The sequence below is a fragment of the Hibiscus syriacus genome, unplaced genomic scaffold, assembly GCF_006381635.1.
Source record: "Hibiscus syriacus cultivar Baekdansim isolate YM2019G1 unplaced genomic scaffold, ASM638163v2 tig00111772_pilon, whole genome shotgun sequence".
Classification (NCBI taxonomy): domain Eukaryota; kingdom Viridiplantae; phylum Streptophyta; class Magnoliopsida; order Malvales; family Malvaceae; genus Hibiscus; species Hibiscus syriacus.
In genome coordinates this window covers 2755959-2763070 of record NW_024063173.1, presented here as the reverse complement: position 1 = coordinate 2763070, position 7112 = coordinate 2755959, and the positions used below count along the sequence as shown (strand labels likewise).

Below are 7112 nucleotides of genomic sequence, written 5' to 3'. Positions count from 1 at the left end.
TTCGTTCTTTTTAATAATAAAAAGGGATTCGTGGTCGGTTACGTTTAGGGAAGGATTAGTGCCCCTACAACGCCCAAAATTGGTACTTTATTAATTATAAATTGTCTCTATTATTGGAAATAAAAAAAATTCAAATATATTTAATTTATAATTATGTTATTTCAAATTTTATTACTATAATTTTTAAGAAAATATATTAATTTAAATATATTTATAAAAATATTTATTTATTTAGAAATATCAGAAAAAGACTTCTAGGTGCCTTAAGACATCTATTTTCTTCAATATTAAAAAATAAATAAATGACAAACATTTTCTTAAGACAAAAATTTATTTTAATATAGTAAGATATTTATTTATTCAAAAATATCATAAAATGGCTTCTAGGTATCTTAAGACAGCTCTCTTCTTTGATATTAATAAATAAAAATATATTAAAATTTTAATAATTTAAATAAAACTAAATTATAATTTTTATAATATTTAATTATTTAAAATACCAGAATAGGACATCCAGTTGTATTAAGACTGCCCTTTTCTTTGATATCGAAAATAAATAAACATTATTTTTTTAAAAAATATATATATATTTATGTGACTAAGATAATAATAAAATAATAATTAAAATATAAAAGTAATAACAAAATAATATTGTAATTAAATAATGATCAAAATAAAAGAAATTCAAAATTATAAAACTAAATATAAAGTATTAAAAATAAAGATAATAATTCGAAATATTATGAAAGATAATGGTTAATAGTGTATTTTAACCTAATTAATTAATACGTGATTAAAATAATAATTAATAAACTATGAGGGACTAAATTTGATATTTTCCTAAATATATATATGCTGATAAGGACTAAATTAAAATAAAATAAAATTAGAAGACTAAATTAAAATAATCAAAAATTGCTTTCAGTGACTAAATTGAAAGATATACAAACTTGGAGCACTGCGGATGGGGTTTACCCTTTATGAAATTACAGAAATACCCTCCCCAAAACGGCGTCGTTTGGAAGAGGGTATAAATACCCGAAACCGGCTGGCCTACGGGCCATAGTTCTCATTTCCTCATTTCTTCTTCTCTCGCCTCTCTTATAGTTTCCTTCGCCGGAGGAAACCAGACAACAACCGGTCGCCGTATTTTGCCACCGGCACCACCGTCGGCCACCATCTACGGTGGCCGGAAAATTACAAAACACCCCCAAATCGATGCTCTATTTACCCTAAAGCCCAATCTAAGGTTGTTTTAACGACGGCGATTTCCTCGGTAAGTTTCTTTTTCTCTTTTTTCGGTTTGTATTTTCTGGGATCGTTGGTGTAGTTCTTGCTTTGTTGGTTGCTGTGTTCTCTGGCCTGTTCCTTTTTTGGCTACTGCTCGCTGTTTGTTGCTCTCCCTTTCTATCTCCTCGTCTGTTTCTCTGTTGTTCTCCGTCTGTTCGCTCCTTCTCTTTTTTTGCAGGCGCGATGGCTTTTATAGCCATGGAGGTACGCCCTTCAGACCGGTTCCAATGGGGACTTCTGGTGAGTCACCATAGCTATGGCGGTGACTCACCATAGGACTCGACGTGGGTAGCTTCGTGGCGTTCTGGAGACTTCTTCATAGGCGTCGTGGTAGCAGGGGATCGTCGGCAGCATATGGTTGGGTCATCTGGCAGTAGAATGTCGGCAGTGTGGGACATGGGGTGGCTGGGGTCTTCTGGAAGCTTGGAGCGACGGCTGGGAGCTAGAGTTTAGAAACCCTAGCAGAAATGTTACAAACCCTAAAGGGTTTGGGTCAACTATCGGCCAGAGTTGGGTCTCCACTTGGGCCTGAACTGGGCTCCCAAGTCTTGGTTGTAATCGGGCCACTGTTTGGGCTTGTAATATATATATAATAATAATAAAATAATAATAATTTTAATAATAATAATAAAACAAAATGAAAATATTAGTGTTTACATCTTCGATTTTGTTTAGATATACTAATGGTGTTTTACCAATCAACTGTTCATTTCAAACCCAACAACATGTACAATGTCGGCAATTGTTTTATCCATTAATGACAAGGAAACAAAAAAGAAAACAGCTAAATAATAATTGAAATGGCACACTTCGTTTGAAACCCCCCCCCCAACCCCATTGGTGAAAGCTTTTGGAAACTCTAATATCTCACTTAGTTTATGATGAATGGAAAGATGGTAAATGTTTGATTTGCAGCCATTTCTAGTTAGTGAGATAAAAAGAGAAAGAAAGAATCAAATTATACACTTTGGGAGCTCTGTCCCTGATACATAGATAGTGTCAGTGCATGCATGCGTGGGTAAATTAGTTTTGTTAGACCAAATTCATATCTGCAGGGTCTCAATTATGTATCAACGGATAATATTATTCACACCCCACATCTCGGTCCAGTTGTCTCATAAGGGATCTAAAACAAGAAATATTATAAAATCATGACAATTTCATGGCTTCAAACACCAGTAAATGCATACAAATGTTTCAAAAATTGTTACCTTTGGTGTTGTTAGGACAATGTTATAACTCAAACATCTCTCAAGTCTAAAAGCTCACTATCTGACATATGTGGGAGCGCCTACGTCATAATTTGTGTACAAGGTAATATTTGTCTAAAGATAATTAAACCATTGGATATTGAACATTCATACTTGGACGTTGAATGTTCGTACAAAGTTCGTGGTTAGTACCTAAACTTAAGTGTTGTTTTAGTACCAAAATTTAAATATTTGAAAAAATTGAAAGTTTACTTGAAAAAAGAAAGAAAGTTTAGGTACTAAAACGAATTAAACCTGATAGTTTAGATACTAAAACTCGTTAAGGTTTTAACAATGAGATATTAAAATGAAACAAAAACTAAATTTATGGTATGATTTTGTAAAAAAATTGAAAGTTTAAGGATTAAAACAGATAAAATTAACAATTTCGGTACTAATCACGTAATTTACTCCTTAGTTTAATTGAATTAGAATGAATTTGCGTCAGTAAATTAGGTCCGACACAATTATGATATTAAAAAATATCACAAAAGAAAAATCAAGTGCAGTAATGTATCGAAGTGTGCATAAAACAATTTTAAATATTAAAAAAATAGAGTTTGAATTTAATGAAACATCCTCAAATTACCATCTAATATTTCAATATATTAATAAATTTTAAAAGATTATATAATTAAATTCTTATAGTATTAATATTGTGTCAATATTTTTCTTTTGACAGATTAATTATCAATTTAAACATTGAATGTGAGATCTAACATGAAGTATATTTCAAATAAAGATTCATAACCATTTGATAATGAAAACATAAATAATCATGTAATATATAGTATTTGAACCTAACTACTTAAGACATCTAAGGATAACAACTATTCATTTAACCATTAATGTAATTTAATTCGTACAACAATATTGAGTTCCTATGCAACTTTAAAAAATTAAATTGTCATACGAAATTTATAAGGTTAACTTCGTTAACATATAAGATCTATAGTATGTTGAATTTACATGTGACGTTACAAATTTGTAAGGTTAATATTTTAATTTTTAACATATAAGATCTAAAGTATTTATTTAATAAGTTCCCATATATTTATAATTTGACATGTTTTAAACGTACTTCATGTCATACTTGAGGTGACGTATAATGTCCAAATTAATGGCTAGGTTGATAAAACGACATATAATATTAATGCATTAAGAATTTAATTAGAATATTTTAAAATTTGAATACCAATTTAGAATTTATATAATAGTTTAAGGAGTTTAATACAATTTTATTAGCCGTTAATAGACGGTGACTTGATTAAAATCAATTTGGTAGTTTTATGTTTTAAACGTACTTCATGTCATACTTGAGTGACGTATAATGTCCAAATTAATGGCTAGGTTGATAAAACGACATATATATTAATGCATTAAGAATTTAATTAGAATATTTTAAAATTTGAATACCAATTTAGAATTTATATAATAGTTTAAGGAGTTTAATACAATTTTATTAGCCGTTAATAGACGGTGACTTGATTAAAATCAATTTGGTAGTTTTATGATCTAATTGATTTTTTTTTGTTCACTAATTAAAATAGAACCAATCTCATAATTTATTGACCTTGGGGTAATTTACCCTATAATTTTTCATCTATTGATTAATGCTTAATATAAAAGCAAATTGTCCAAACAATATTTCTTTTCTTATTTAGGTTCCTAAACTTTTTTCGGTCAATTTAGGTATCTAACGTTTCTAATATTATCATTTAAGAGTCTAAACTGTAGTAGACGTTAAAAAATTCTGTCAACCACTTAAATGTGACACGTGACGTCTGTAAAATTTTTTAAAAATTTATTTATTTGAAAAAAACTCTAAATTATTATTATTATTATTCAAAACTTTTGTAAAATCTACAAAAATTCTCAAAATTCTTAATCTCAAAGCATCCACCTCACCCGTTGCTGTCACCTCCACCGACGACCTACCCATCAGCCGCCGTCAATTGTGGCTTCAAATCTCCAAAATTCCTAAACTCAAATCTCTAAATCCAAACCTTAGATCCATAAATTCCAACACACATCTATCCCAATTGGTGGTTGGTGGTCGACGGGTTGGTGGTCGGCGGGTCAGTTGATGATTTCCATGTATCGAATACCGGTTGGTTGACTTATTTTATGAAAAATAAGAAAAGTTCGAGTTTTTTAAAAATTTATGAATTTTATTTTTTTAAAAATTAAAGAAAATAAAAAAAGCAAGTCATGTATCAAATACTGATTGGTTGACTTTTTTAACTGATGTTATATCGTAGGCACCTAAATTAGACACCTAAATTAATTTAAAAAATTAGGTATTTAAAAAATGAAAAGAAATATAGTTTAAATACTTATTTTTATATTAATTCATCAATTAATGTAAATAACATTATTTGTTTCTTTCATGTCACCAGTATTTTAAATATTTTCAATTTTATCTAAAAGTGGATAATCAAAATTTCGCCCGGACTCGATCCAATGTTTGAAGTTAGATTCATTTTGGTTCAAATTTGAGAGCACAAAGTTACTCATTTATGGCATTTGTTCGTGTGTTTGAGCAAACGTTGATGGTAGTCGGGTTATTTAGGCTTCAAATATTTGGGCTCTTTCTTTGAAATCTGATTGATTTTGAGGTCTGCCAAGTGCCAACCACCACACTCACACCAAATCTTCAATCAAGCCCACCAAAAATACCCATTAACTGCGCTCCAAATCTTCAATCAAGCCCACCAAAAATACCCCAACTATCGCCACAATGAAATACACGGCAAGCCCTCCAGCTGTTTGGTTAAATGTCACACTGATATAAAAGAACTCAAATTGCAAACTTTGAACTGCAAAAACAAGGTTGAAGATAGTTGTGCTGGCGATGGGAATCAGATGGCCTAGAATTTTAACCCCAACGCATCTCTCTCAAATTATATCAACCCAAACGAACCCATTAACTGCGCTCCAAATCTTCAATCAAGCCCACCAAAAATACCCCAACTATCGTCACAATGGTCCCGTTTATGCCACCATGATCAACATTCTTGGCAACTCCGGTCGAATTCTGGAGATGAAACAAGTGATCGATCAAATGAAAGACGATTCCTGTGAGTGCAAAGATTCAGTTTTTGTTGGTCTATCAGAACTTTTGCAAGTGTTGGAATGGTAAATGGGGCTTTGAATCTCTTTAAAAGCATTCCTCAATTCAATTGTGTCAATTTTACTGAATATTTTAATACCATTTTGGGGATAGTGCTGAAAGAGTCTAATTTCAAAGCTGCTTATCAACTCTTTTCGGACAATTGTTGGAGGTTGGAAGTGAAATCTAGGGTGAAATCATTGAATTTGTTAATGGAAGGGCTTTGTCGATTCAAAAAATCTGATCTTGCCTTGAATATTTTCCAAGAAATGGATTTTCAAGGTTGTTACCCTGATAGAGAAAGTTACAGGATTTTAATGAAGGGTTTATGTGATGATGGGAGGTTAAATGAAGCTATCCATTTGTTATATTCAATGTTTTGGAGGATTTCCCAAAAGGGTAGTGGTGAAGATATTGTCATTTATCGGATTTTATTGGATGCTTTGTGCGACGACGGGAAGGTTGAAGAAGCTTTAGAAATTATTGGGAAGGTTTTGAGGAAGGGTTTAAAGGCTCCGAAGAGTCGTCGACAACGACTTGATTTAAGTCAATGCAGAGATGGGGAAGATTCAGAAGCTACTAAACGCTTGATTAATGAAGCTTTAATAAGAGGTGGAGTTCCTCGTATGGGTAGCTATAGTGCCATGGCCATTGATTTATATAATGAAGGTAGAGTCGATGAGGGTGATAAAGTGCTTGATGAAATGCGTAAGAGAGGGTTCTTCCCATCGTTGCCGATGTACGAATCAAAGGCAGAAGCTTTGAGTAAGAAAGGGAGAGTTAGTGAACTAATCGAAGAGGATATCAAGGAAGGAACTTGTGTTCCGAGTGTCAGATTGTATAACACCATATTGAAATGTCTTTGTAATGCAGGGGATTCGGAATTAGCCATTGGATATCTGAAGAAGATGGCCAAGCAGGTTGGTTGTGTAGCCAACAAAGAAACCTATAGCATTTTGGTTAATGGGTTGTGCAAAGATGGTAAATATATCGAAGCAAGTCGGGTTTTAGAGGAGATGCTTATCAAATCACATCGGCCGGGTGCCGAAACTTATAACGGACTTATAAAGGGGCTTTGCTCAATAGGTAGGCAATATGAAGCTGTGATGTGGTTAGAAGATATGGTAAGTCAGGGGATGCTCCCGGACCTTGCAATATGGAACTCATTGGTTGCATCTGTGTGTTGTAAAATGAGTGAAATAGAGATGTTTATTATGAACTCATTCTAACCCTATCAATATATTTGTTATCTCCATTCCTAATCTACAATTTCAGCAATAACTTGTCTTTTATCCTTTTACTTGAAAATCCCAGTATTCAATTCTTCAATTATTTTTAGTTGTTTTATTAAAATCACATTGAGTGGCCTAAGTGATTAAAAAGAGTATTGCTTTCCTTAAATATATTTTGAGTTCGAGCAACTGTTTCTATAGGATGTGTGTACAGTTGTCAATATTTTA

General features: G+C 32.0%; 1 pseudogene; it reads left to right on the top strand.

The window, feature by feature from the left end:
• The first annotated feature begins 5286 nt into the window (after positions 1–5286).
• Positions 5287–6881, top strand: LOC120170109 (annotated as a pseudogene).
• The last annotated feature ends 231 nt before the right edge of the window (positions 6882–7112 follow it).